Source organism: Podarcis erhardii (genome assembly GCF_964252035.2).
Source record: "Podarcis erhardii genome assembly, chromosome: 5".
Lineage (NCBI taxonomy): Eukaryota > Metazoa > Chordata > Lepidosauria > Squamata > Lacertidae > Podarcis > Podarcis erhardii.
In genome coordinates this window covers 4,660,574-4,674,185 of record NC_138509.1, presented here as the reverse complement: position 1 = coordinate 4,674,185, position 13,612 = coordinate 4,660,574, and the positions used below count along the sequence as shown (strand labels likewise).

Here is a 13,612-nt window from a genome sequence, read left to right as displayed (position 1 = left end):
TAGCTGACTCCCTTCTTCCACCTTGCCTCCACTCCATGTTTGTTGTTTTATTCAGCTTACACAGAAATCTTAAAACACAGAAATGAAAACATTTGTTCTCTGTCTGGTCATTGTTTTATCTTCCACCATAGCATCTACTAGAAATCCTTTAGTTTTACCCTAAAATATTTCAGGCGAGGCACATTCTGCAAACACCAAAGGATGGGCTGTTGTTTGTGTCCAAGATGTGATCAGTGTCTAATGGGCTAACCTATCAGTTTTGGTTTCTCAGAGTTTGCCCTTTGTTCAGTCTTCAGTCTGAAAACATGTTTTTCCTAATATGCACATTTTTGTATATGTACAATATACATTTGTCTAACATGTATATGTTATATGCATAATATATTCCTTTTTGCAAGGAATTTCTCCGGTGTATGTTATTGTCACAAACATATGTTTCTGTGTGTTTTCCCTCCTAATAGAAACATTTCATACTTTTGTGTGTGTGTTAGAGACTGCATCACTAAACTCAGAAAAGTGTGAATTTAAAAGGGAGAGCTGCCCCTTGGTTTGTTTATTGGTTAAGAAATTTGAATAAAGCAGTCTCACATTAAACTATGAACCAATTGGATTTCTCCCTGACCTGTAGCTCAGGTCACTGTGAAACAGGAAATCTCCTTGGAACAGGTAACAATTGGGTTTGCAGTCCTTCTATTACTCTCTAACTCCTCCATTTCCCAGACCTCACTGTATTACCGTATCTCCCGTCACATGGTCCAAAAGCTGCCATTTGTATTTGAGCTTCCCCCACAGTATCTAGGCTTCTATTGCAGTCTAGATTGTGCATCAGTTCCATATATGGCAGCAGTAATTTTTTTCTGCTTGCATCAATCTCTAGCAAAGAAGAAGCAGAAGAAGAAGAAGAAGAAGAAGAAGAAGAAGAAGAAGAAGAAGAAGAAGAAGAGTTTGGATTTGATATCCCGCCTTTCACTCCCTTTCAGGAGTCTCAGAGCGGCTAACATTCTCCTTTCCCTTCCTCCCCCACAACAAACACTCTGTGAGGTGAGTGGGGCTGAGAGACTTCAGAGAAGTGTGACTGGCCCAAGGTCACCCAGCAGCTGCATGTGGAGGAGCGGGGAAGCGAACCCGGTTCTCCAGATTGCGGGACTACCGCTCTTAACCACTACACCACTCAAAGAAACTCAAAGAAGCCATTTTACTCTAGGCATTTATTGCCTTCCCCCCTTCAAGCAGTAGACTACTTTACTCTTCAGTGCTGTTTTGACCCTTCTAATAGTAATTAAAAAAACAAAAACCCAAATTGAGGCTCAGTGGTTCTTGCATTCCCCCTAGCTCTAAAGGGTACAGAGCTCTACAACTCTGGGTCCAAGTGCCAAGATCCATGCATCTAGCAGCACTCCAAACACAGAGCCAGAGGCTGCAGAGGCAGCAGCTAAGGAGTTGGGCCAACTTTTTGGACCACCAGGGCCTGTAGGGTTACAGCCCAGACCCTCACAGTTGTCCTCCCCCTGAGCCTTGAGGAACGAGGCTCCCACTGCAATTCATTGGCCCAGTGCTGCAGAAAGCTCACCAGGAGGAAAACAATGGAACAGAGGATGAGTGCCCATCTTCAGGCCCGAGCACTGACCTTTCAAAGCTGGGAGCTATCTACACGGGGTAGAGAGAGCCAAGAGACAGAGGCTTAAAGGGCTCCTTCTGCTTCCAACTTCTGTGGGAATAAGTTGCTTGCTTGGAGCTATCCATGGTCCTGTAACTCACCTCCTTCTCCTTAGGATCTGGCATCAGACCAGAACATGGCAGCAGTATTTGGGAAGTCTGAAGCCTCTGTGGGAACACATGTTAAAGGAGCATATGGCTTGGTACTGTGTCTGTTCGAGTGGACAATGGCTTGGTGAATGCTGTATGAACCAAATTTTGTTTCAGGGAACCATAAATATCCTTACCTACAGGCTGGAGGAGCAGGTCTGGTAGATATGGACCTTCCTCATCTCTCAAAGCCTCTGAGTCTATCTTAAGTAGAATAGATCCTACCTCTCATTCATTTAAGCAACTTTTCTTATTGTTTTAGAATACTTGTTTATAATATACTGAATCTTCTCTCTCTTGCTTTTAAGTTAGCTGCGCTGGAGGGAGGGTGGTGGGAAAATGATAGCTTTCTTTTATTTTATTTTCCATCTTCAAGTTGTTGTTATATAAAACTTTCTATTCAGTACTTGTAGTAGCTCCATTGTATTTTTTTCATCTTTTATATTGTAATCATCTTCATATATTTTTCTGTTTATCCTGGATCACGCTTTCACTGTTTTAAAGTCAGATATGTAATTTTCCACAATTTGTCAGCTTGCTAAGGTGCAAGTTATACTTCCAGGATAGGCCTTGTAGTAACTTTTGGTGTGGTGCTGACTTTTTGGTCACTATTTATATGCTCACTGGAACAAATTGAAAGACTAGACTAAATTTAAAGCTGATTTTTCACATTGTACTATTGTTTTTTCCCACTCAGTGCCCCCGCAATCCTCTGAATTCCACTGTGTCATCTTTGGTCTTGCATCATAGGAAATTTAGTTTTGATTGTAATATACTTGTGTACCTACTTGTCTTATGTGGGGGAAGAGGGGCTATTGTTTTGTTTTCATTATGTATTATGTATTTTTATCTTATATTTTTATGTATTAATTAATTAATGATAAATTATGGGTTCAGGTCTGTGGCTGTGGGATTGTCTGGGAATAGCAAGAGAGGTCTCTCATTTCAGCAGTGGCAGGGACGCTCTGTTCTCTACCTCAAACTCACCTTATTGCCCACTGCATGACAACAACAACAACAACAACAACAACGAAAAGAACAGCTGGATTGCTGTTTTGTCTTGAAGCTGCTGAAGGCACAGGAGCTTTGTCAGAGAGAAAAAATAATTAACCTTCCTTGCCAGTTTAGTTGTTCATGCCATAAATAATAAATGGATAATAAATAAAATTGTTGAATGAATATGCGAAGAGGGGAAGGGGAATTTCGCAGTGGTTATTGTTTGATGTTGGAGGAAAACACTCCTTCGCTCAGGCATATCAAAGTGGTTTTTGCAATGTATGATTAAAAATAGATATAGGGAATATTGAAAAAGGGAGAAAAGTGGGGTCAGCTGGGAATAATAGCTGACACAAAATTGTAATACATAGTTCTTCTGCCATTTTTTTGAGTTGGGGGTGGGAGAGAGTAACAAAGAGAACATATTGCAGTGAAAGAGCTGCTTACCCAGTCTAGGATGGGCAGTTGTGGTCCATCGTGTCTGGCCATGCAGCCCCTCAGAGTAACCTCCATTAGGCGTCTGACCACTGATAATCCTCAGGCCAGCCACAAGGCACTATGGGGGTTCCTGCCTTACCTCCTTATGAATTTGGCCAATCCAGCTAGGCCCATCGCTTGGGAGTGGACTGGACTGCAGTAGTTTTCACTCTGGTTCGCTCCCACCCAATAAAACATGGTTGGCCCTCTCCTTGGCACCATGTTCTGCCATGGAGCAACACCCACCCATCCCACCCTCAGTCAGCTAAGCTTTTGTGTTAATTTCCTAACATTTTTCTTCCAGGACTCTTTTCTGCGGGCTTTTGTGGTGGTTTTATAATGGTTGCTGTATTTGGAGCCAGGAAGGAATTTCCCCTGCGGATTAGGCAATGATTGGAATCCTTTAGTCCAATCTCTGGCGGTGGTGGGGTGTGTGTGTGTGTGTGTGATCATCACAGCAGCATGATCGCAGGGTATCCCATTAGAGGGGTCTAGAGGGAAGTCTCTGTCCAAAAGCTGAAGCGATCGGCAAATGGGCCATAGAGCTTCCTCCAGCGCTGTGGGGGAGCCATCTGTGTAGACCTGTGTCTTGTGATGGATCCATTATCCCAGGACTGACCTTGTTATGCCTGTTAGTTCTTCAATAGGGGGCTGAGGGATACACGCCAAATCCTCCCTACACCTGAAATCAATAAAGTTGTAGCCAGTTTAAAATCACAGTACCTTGTCGTATACTTCACCTTCTCACATTGGGCCTTGCTCCCGGGAGTGGAGGGCACTGCGAGTGGGACCGCAAAGATCTCCACTTCTTGAACTTTGAAAACTAATGATGTCCGGTGTGCAGCATGTAATGCAACAAAGGGTATATTAACATTCATTTAGAATTATTCATTGGAAAGAAAAAGAATAGACACACGCTGATCAAACTTCTGCGAACAATGAATGAATATAACTAATCATGCACAGAATCATGTTTTTACTACTATGCCTGTTTTTTAATCAACAATTTTAAATGTTTTATTTTCTATTGTTGTAAGCCACATATAAATTTTGCTGAAGAAAGCAATAATGTACTTTCCCAAGATGAAATGTAATGAATCCCAGAAGAGAGGAGGAAGCCAACAACCCTCAGGGGCCCCCAGTCGCATCGCTGACCACAAAAGGGATGTTTTAAAGCAGATAGTGGAGTCATCTGACCATCTGAAGAATGCTCCTTCACAATAGAAGTGGGATAAAACCCGGGAAGAGATGCTGCAAATTATTTGTCAGGGCAACTGCTACATCAATTCCATGAGAAACAGAGCAGAATTAGCAATCCAACAAATTTTATTTATGAAATAAATATTAATCTGTGTTTGATGTTGAGCGCAGTATTACTTGTATTATGTATGTCTGAGATAGTTTTTTACACAGACACTTTCAAAAGGAATCTCATCTGCAAGACCAGGGATGGGGAAGTGGATCTGTGGACCATTTTGACACAGGAGTAGGGCCACTCACCTGTTAATCACCTGAGGTTACCCCATGGCATCAGATGAAGCATATTCCTTTGCAAACAAGCTGCAGCTGACTGGTGGCATCCAGCCTCTGCGTCCTTTCCCCACATGGTTTTATTTCAAACTGTGTGTGCAAAGGAAGCATAAAGGAAGCAGAAAGGGATATGCTTGCCTTTATGCTTTTTTGCCCATGCTGTGTGAAATAAAACAATTTGGTCAAAGGAAGTGGAGTTTGCAGGCTCTGCCAGTCAGCTGATTGGCAGCCGCAAGCCCCACTTTTGGCTTCAGTCAGGATCTTCCACGTGGATCAATTCCCAGAGGGGTTACATTTGGCTCGAAATTTAAAAGGCACTAAATGCAGGTCCCACATGCCAAAGAACAATTGCCAACACATTTTAAATCTCCTGGTTATTTCTTGGCAGCTGTGTCTATGTTATACATGTCAGGTGTGGGGCAGGTTGGTGTGGTTTTGGGAAAACAGCCTTGCCAACCAGATGCCACATCTGGACCACACACCTATTCCTAACAAGAACCTCATCTACCCTGGAGTGCTGTACAATCTATGAAGTACAAATCAGGAGGACAATTAGTATACAATTAATGACATCTAACTGTATTAGAATCATTGTTGGTGTAGATATAACCTGATTAGAAATGGACAAACCTGTCCATTTCAGTTTCTCTCAGTTTTCTATTTTCCTACTCTTAAATAAGTTTCACGCCTTTTACTGTGGATGAGAGTATAGCAACCAAGATAGCACCCCCCCCCTTTCATGTATCCATCTAATACTCTTTTAAAGCCATCTAGAAATTTTCCATGGTTAACTGAAAAACATCGGGAACAACAAAATAATAAGTGTTAAGATACGAGAATGGCAAATAGCTTAAAATACTTGATCATTTAATCCTAAACCTTCACAAAAACTTCCCTTGGAGACCGCCATTTCCTGGGGGAACAAGTTTTGACCTCTCCAAAAGTCTTGTCATTTGTAATTTATTTATTTTTGCCCCATGTGTACTTAATGAAAGCCACAGAGGGTATAACAGAAACAGAACCCAACAGCTGGTATATAAATATATGTGAAATATAAATATATATTCCCAATTTGATATATATGTGTGTGTGCATCTGTATTTTTATATCTCTGCATTGCCATACAACACATTATGAAATCATTGCTGATAGGTGGTAAAGAAATGTTTTTAATAAATGAATATATTGAAATAACTGTTCGGATACTTTTCTGTGTTGAAAGGACAATGGTCAGAGGGACTTCAAATGTAATAATTTTCAGACAGGCAGAATGCAATAGTGTAAATAAATAAACCATCACCATGCATAGATAATAGTAAAGGTAAGGGGACCCCTGAACATTAGGTCCAGTTGTGACCGACTCTGGGGTTGCAGTGCTCATCTCGCTTTATTGGCCGAGGGAGCCGGCATACAGCTTCCGGGTCATGTAATGTGCTCCCTTAAATGCTCCATCAAGCATTACTGTAAATAACCAAAAATGTTCTTTAAAGCAGCAATGGGCAATTTTTTTTCATTTCGTCCATGAATGATGATCCACTGTCCCATCTCACCGGAGTTGAGATACAGTTCCTACCTCCCCATAGCCACAAGTATCACACCATTCTGATCCATATTAGTTCATGTGAACTAAATACTACCTGCAGCTACCTGGCCACGATTGCAACCATAATTCAAGATACTTGCTTGACAATAACCATACGTTGAAATGGTTTATGTGAAAAAGATCCAAAGAGCAAAACTGCAGACAGCAAAAGTATGGGTCTTTCTCCAAGACATATCTATAGTAGAGGAAAGTGCTCAAGGATTTTGGCAGTGTGGGTGGTTGTGTGATTTACCTCTATGATACAGCTGAAAAATAATAACTTATAAGAAAAAGGAAAAAAAGCAGCATGGCACTTTGAATATTATCTATAGCAATAAACTGTAGGGCAAGGATTTCTACCTCTCAAAGTCCTTCAAAGCCAGCTGCGCTTTACAGCAACTGTAGGTGAGCAATGCAAATGACTTCTCCTTTGCTGTACTTCACAACCCACGTATTTATAGACAGTACAAGACCAGCTTTGAGCATAAGCACAGGCTCTGGACATCTGCATTGTGACCAGGAGAACAAAGACATGAGATACAAATAAATCCGGCAGATTGAAGAGACAATCATAAATGTACCATGACATTTCCGAAAGTGACAAGACATTTTGGCATAAAGCATAGGCAGCAATATTTTTGACCCTCTGTGCTTAATTTTGACAATGGAAAGCTTGAAGGTTTCCCTCCAATTTACTGGGTTAAGTGTTGATCAGTTGTTTTGATAAGTAGATTGGAGAAGGAAGGCCGAGGTCTAAGTAGATACATAGCTTTGAGTGCAGTGGACCCCCCACTTTGACCCCCAAAAGTTATGAAAATAACAGTTCAACTGTAGCCTAGGACTAAACCACGGAGCCTAGGGCTTGCCGATCAGTAGGTCGGCGGTTCGAATCCCTGCGACGGGGTGAGCTCCCATTTTTTGGTCCCAGCTCCTGCCCAACTAGCAGTTCGAAAGCACGTCAAAATGCAAGTAGATAAATAGGTACCACTCCGGCGGGAAGGTAAATGGTGTTTCCATGCGTTGCTCTGGTTTGCCAGAAGCGGCTTAGTCATGCTGGCCACATTACCCGGAAGCTGTCTGCAGACTATAGAGCGAGATGAGCGCCACAACCCCAGAGTTGTCCATGATTGGACCTAACAGTCAGGGGGTACCTTTACCTTTAACGTTTTAAAAGCAATATTGCAGTTACTATATGCATTTAAAAAAAACAAAACAATTTTAAAGCCAATTTCATTATTTTAAATCCAAATTTTATTCTTTCCCAAACCCCACCATGCTAAATGTAGAGTTATTGGAATAAGCAGCAACTGCTCTGCCTGTCCATTATTTTCTCTTACAATCCATAAGAACTGGGTATTGATGTGGAACACTCCCCCACCAAAAAAAATAACAGCCACCCCCAAACTCTCAGGTGATGTGTGTCTGAAAATAGCAAGAGTGCAAACTGTCATTGTTTAGCAGTTTCGCCACCATCTAGGAGACAAATTCTGTGAGCTTACAGGACAGCCTTGGCCAAGTCCCTGTTTGGGCTAAATATTCAATAATTTTTCCTAATACTTAACTTGTATTACTGAGACTATAGTTAATGCCTATCAGTCTGGAAGACAAATAAGGCCATGAAAATAAGGGAGTAAATCTTCATATGATGGTAAAGGGAAAATAAAAATAAAATAAATAATAAAATAAAATAAATAAAAAGTGGTTCTATCTTGCAAATCAAGCACTGCTAGTTGTCTCTTTTTGTTTCCCAGTGTATTTCTTACCAATATAAAATTTGGTGTGGCACGAGCAAATTTTTCTTCTGAAAGTGTGGCTCAGAGGGAAAAGTTTGGGAACCACTGCCATAAGGGATGCCAGTGGCCCCCCCCCCTGGGGGGGCGTTAATGTTAATGTTTGTGGCCCCTGGCATTTGCCCCACCCTGTTGGGTGCTGATGCTAGGCCTGCTAAAGCAAGCTGGCCCCCCAAGACTGTCATGCTAGGAAGAGCAACGGCCTTCAGGAATGCTGCTTCCCAGCCATGCTGACTTTATGCCTTGGGATGTCAGCCACTGGCGAAGAGCAGTGGCAAAGGCCTATTGATCGCATGTCCTGCATGCAACCTTTTCATAGGCATCTGGCTGCCCACTGTGGGAAACCATGAGCTAGATAGGCTTGGTGTGATTCGGCAGAGCTCTTCTTATGTCTTTATAGCTTAGAAATAATGTTACATTATACTCCTTAAAACCTATCAGGGAGCGTCTGGTCACAAATTTCCCTCCCTGATCCTGGATATCAGCTCCATGTTTTACCTTTCACTCAGGTTTGATTGGCAAAGATCAGGAGTAGCGCTTTATCAATAATAGCTCCCACTCTACAGTATGCTATCCCTGCAGAGATTTGTCTGGCATCTTCCCTGTTGACATTTAGTTGAAATAATTTCTATTTGTGAAGTGTTTCTGTTCCTGGGGGTATATTTTAAGTGGCACTGTGAGTTTTTGATTTTGGTATTTTATTGTATGCAACTTTCATCCCCTTGTGGCAAACGTATAAATATCCTCAGATTACAAATATCCAGTTTTTCCTACTGTTTTCACAATCACAGTGCTAAAAAATAGCAAAATGTTAATTTACAGAACCATTCCAATGCATTGTTTTCTGTGATTTTTGTGGGATTCTAAATCATTTGCAAAAAGTGATGCTTAAATTGGTGTTTGCATCTTCTACATGTGTACATTGGGGCGTAACTGATTTTAAATCTCACATTAATAGCATTCATACATGGAGACAGATAATTTAGTTCTAAAGGTCATGTACACTTCCGTTAACTTTGCATACAGTACATCCCTACATCTGGTTTGGAACAGGGGCGTAGTGGGGGGGCAGCTGCCCCCCCAAATCAAGTAAATAAATAAAAATGCTTAACTGACCAATTGCATCACAGATAACTTGGTTCTGTATCCACTAAAATAAAGCCTGGCTATGCCCATGTTTGGGAAGTGGCCCTTCTTTGTGTACCTCTACGCGAGGTCCGAAAGGTGGCAACCCAAGAGTAGGGCCTTTTCAGTGGTGGCTCCCCGTTTGTGGAATGCTCTCCCTAGGGAGGCTGGCCTGATGCCTTCATTATACACCTTTAGGCACCAGGCAAAAATGTTCCTCTTTAACCAGGCCTTTGGCTAATTGACATCCCCTGCTCTTTTAAAATGTGTTTGAGGGGGGCTTATTCGGTTGTTTTTGTTCTATGTACTTTGTGGTTTTATATTCTGATTTTATCCTGTGAACCACCCTGAGACCTGTAGGTATTGGGCGGTATACAAATTTAATTAATTAATAATAAGTGTTGTACCCATGACGTTAGCCACAGTCCGTACCTATTCTGTACCTGTCCTGTCATTTTTGACAAAATGCTGTGTTCTGATGTGTTCCCCTTGCCAAACCTGCTTCAATCTTAATTGAGAAAAAGAATGACCCAGCCTTGCTTTAAGTTGGTGATATGTACAAAGCATTTGTGTCAGGTCTGAAAGTTGACTACTGAGAGATGAAAGTAAGCCAGAAGAGTTACTAAGGGTAAATTCTCCCTCTGCAGTAGCCACTGAGGAGTTTGGGACACGGACTGCTGATTCTCTTGTGCAGAGGTTTTCAACCTTTTTGGGTCCATGGGTCCCTTGAGCAACTACATTCTTTCTGTGGCACCCATGTGAGGCTCAGGAGCCCAGTTAGGTCACCCTTGCCTGCAGAGCTGGCAGCCTCTCACCCTTTTTCAAACACCCTCCCTTGTGAAGTGTTCCCTCTCTGAGCTGCCCCTCTCCTGCCCCAAAGAGAGGTGCCTCCTCACACTGCCCCATAGGGGCCTGGGACTTGTCTGTCCATTCCCAACAACGAGGGCTGGCGGACTGCCTGGCTGGGCTCCCTCACCCTCTTGCTTGCTTACTCCAAGGGCACCTCAGCTCCTGGAAACCAGCACCCCCTGGCCAGCTCCAGAGACACCATTCACATGGGGAGCTTATAGCCAGGGCTGCTGCAACAAACAGCTGTGCAAGCCTTGGGGAGGCAGAGATGCAAGAGGGCATCAGAGGGAGGGAGGGAGGGAGGGAGGGAAGGAAGGAAAGAGGGACAGAGGCCAGGGTTGCCCATGGCACACCTGAGCATCATTCAAGGCACACTGGTAGAAGACCACTGCTCTAGTGTACTGTTACCAGCATGGCTTTTTGATGACTCACAAGAGCATGCTACAAGTCACAGTAGCCCTGTGAGGTAGATTAAACTGAGCCATAAGTGACTTCTGGCTTTGGGTGCAGAGAGTTCTGCGCATTAGTTTCCTTTGCATTTTTCCCCCCACCCACTTCATATCATGTTTGATTGTAAGCCATGACTTTACAATGTTAGCCACATTGAGCACATTAGCAGAAGGGCAAAAAGAGATTGTAGCAGATAAATACATAATGTATGAATCACAGAACAGTAGGGAAGGGACCCTAAGGGTCATCTAGTCCAACCCCCTGCAATGCAAAAATCTCAACTCGAAAAAACCTTCAAAGGAGGAGTCCACCGCCTTTCATGGGAGTCTGTTCCGCTGCTGAACAGCTCTTACTATCAGAAAGTTTTTTCTGATGTTTAGCCAGAATCTTCTTTCCTGATGGCAATGGTCTGAGTCCTACCCTCCAGAGGAGAAGAAAACAAACTTGCTCCATCTTCCATGTGACAGCCCTTGAGAGATTTGAAGATGTTTCTCCTAAGCCAATGCAATTCTGGGCTGCATCAATAGGAGTATAGCATCTAGATCAAGGGAAGTAATAGTGCCACTGTATTCTGCTCTGGTCAGACCTCACCTGGAGTACTGTGTCCAGTTCTGGGCACCACAGTTCAAGAAGGACACTGACAAACTGGAACGTGTCCAGAGGAGGGCAACCAAAATGGTCAAAGGCCTGGAAACGATGCCTTATGAGGAACGGCTAAGGGAACTGAGCATGTTTAGCCTGGAGAAGAGGAGGTTAAGGGGTGATATGATAGCCATGTTCAAATATATAAAAGGATGTCACATAGAGGAGGGAGAAAGGTTGTTTTCTGCTGCTCCAGAGAAGCGGACACGGAGCAATGGCTCCAAACTACAAGAAAGAAGATTCCACCTAAACATGAGGAAGAACCTCCTGACAGTAAGAGCCGTTCGACAGTGGAATTTGCTGCCAAGGAGTGTGGTGGAGTCTCCTTCTTTGGAGGTCTTTAAGCAGAGGCTTGACAACCATATGTCAGGAGTGCTCTGATGGTGTTTCCTGCTTGGCAGGGGGTTGGACTCGATGGCCCTTGTGGTCTCTTCCAACTCTATCATTCTATGATTCTATCTCCTCTCGGTTTCCTCTTTTCCAGGCTAAACATACCCAGCTCCTTCAACCATTCCTCATAAGGCTTTCCAGACCCTTGATCATCTGGGTCGCCTCCTCTACACACCAGCTTGCCAACATCCTTCTTCAATTGTGGTGCCCAGAACTGGACACAGCATTCCAAGTGTGGTCTGACTAAGGCAGAATAGAGGGAGATTATTACTTCCCTTGATCTGGACACTAGAATTCCCTTGATGCGCCTAGAATTGCATTAGCTTGCTTTCTTTCTGCTGCACCACACTGCTCCCTCATGTTCAGCTTGGGGTCCCCCAAGACCCTTTTCACACGTGCTACTGCCGCCCAGCCATCTTTCTTTGGTGCACCTGGTTCTTCCTCACAGCCATAGAGTTATAGGGCTGGGAGTCAAAACAAAACAAATTCCTTCCAGTAGCACCTTAAAGACCAACTAAGTCAGTTCTTGGTATGAGCTTTCGTGGGCATGCACACTTCTTCAGATACGTGTGGAGGGCCCCCCGAGGGTCAGACCCGGAACTGCTGAGCCCCTCGGACCCCAAGGTCCTTTCCACACGTGCGGCCGGCCGAATCCCTCACACCCCCCCACACACCCGCCTGTGGGGTCGGTGGGCGAGGGCGGCCCCCAATGCGCCCCTCGGAGTGGTCGTGTCCCCCCCCCCCCCCGCTGCTCTTTCTCCTCAGGCCGGGGAGCGAGCGAGGGAAGGAGGCGCGTCTCCGAGGGGGCTGAGCCGGCGGCGGCGTCCGGGCTCTGGTTGGGGGGGGTGGCGAGGCGCATTGGGGGCCCCCCAGGAAGAGGTGGGGGCGAAGGGGGAGGGGAGAGCGGGAGCCCCGTTGCCAGAGATGGCTGCGCGCTTTCAAAGGAGGAGGAGGAGGAGGAAGAAGAAGAAGAAGAGGAGCGAGAGGCAGAGCCGCGCTCCCTGAGGAGAAGCGAGTCTTGGCGGGAGAGCGAGCGAGGCGGTGAAGCGGCGAAGGGAGGCGACGCCTTGGCGGGACAGGGAGAGGCGGGCGGGCGGCGCTGAGGGAGCCACCCCGCCATTGGCGCGGGGGGCGAGGCGGGCACCCCCTGCCCAAGGAGGAGGCGGCGGAGGAGGCGGAGGAGGAGGGCCGGCCTGCCTCTGCCTGCCTGCCGGGGAGGCGCTTCTCCCGCCCGCCCCGCCGAAGCCGCGATGGGGGCCGCTTCCCTCACGCGGGCGAGGCAGGCGAGAGAGCGCGCGGCGGCGGCGGCGGCTGCTTCTCCTCCTTCTCCTTCTGGGAAGCCCCTGGGCGCCTCTCCTTCGCCTTCCTCCCCGCCGAGGGCTTTCGCGGGCTTTGTGGTTTTCCCCGCTCCCTCCTCCGCCTGGTCTCGGAAGAAGGTAAGCGACCCGCCGCGCTCTGCCTGTCACGCGTCTCCCTCCCCCGGCTCGTGTGTGTGTGCGGGCGCGCGTGTTCGCGTGTCGGCGGCTCCTGCCTCCCGCTTCTAGATCCTTCTTCCCGGCTGCTTCGGGGCTCCGAACAAAGCGGAGCGGGAGACGGGGCGGCGGCGGAGGGGACGGGGCGGCGGGGTCTCCCTCTCCGCCGCCAAGCCGGGAAGTTAGTCCGGACTTTGCCGAGTTCCCGCGGAGGCTCCTCCGGGCGAAGGAGGCATTGCAGGGCTGGGCGGCTGCAGGACGCCGACCTCGGCCCGGCGGGCTCCCCCGTCCCTCCGCCGCGCTCCCTCCGCCGCTCGGCGCTTTCCCGGAGCAGCTCCTCCTCCTCCTCCTCCTCCTCCAGCCCCCGATTTCTTAAGAGCCTCCTGCATCTTGTCCGCGGGTGACTTTGCAAGGGGTCCCTAAATCCTCGGAAGCCCGTGCTCCCTCCAAACCCGGCACTTTTTCGTGCCTGCGCATATGCTTGGTTTTCTTCTTCCCCCTTT

At 46.1% G+C, this 13,612-nt stretch overlaps 1 protein-coding gene and 1 long non-coding RNA gene across 2 annotated transcripts in view; one reads left to right on the top strand and one right to left on the bottom strand.

The window, feature by feature from the left end:
* Positions 1 to 635: 635 nt before the first annotated feature.
* Positions 636 to 4,246, bottom strand: LOC309341523. Its single transcript, XR_014156371.1, has 3 exons — positions 4,003 to 4,246; positions 2,794 to 2,890; positions 636 to 873 (listed from the first exon to the last, which is right to left on the bottom strand). It is a non-coding gene; the product is annotated as an uncharacterized lncRNA (long non-coding RNA).
* Positions 4,247 to 12,940: 8,694 nt separating this feature from the next.
* MPPED1 (metallophosphoesterase domain containing 1) overlaps positions 12,941 to 13,612 on the top strand; it is an 89,592-nt gene continuing 88,920 nt past the window's right edge. Inside the window, exon 1 of the mRNA XM_081861032.1 lies at positions 12,941 to 13,073. The gene's annotated coding sequence lies outside the window, so the exon portion shown is untranslated. The remainder of the gene's footprint in view (positions 13,074 to 13,612) is intronic.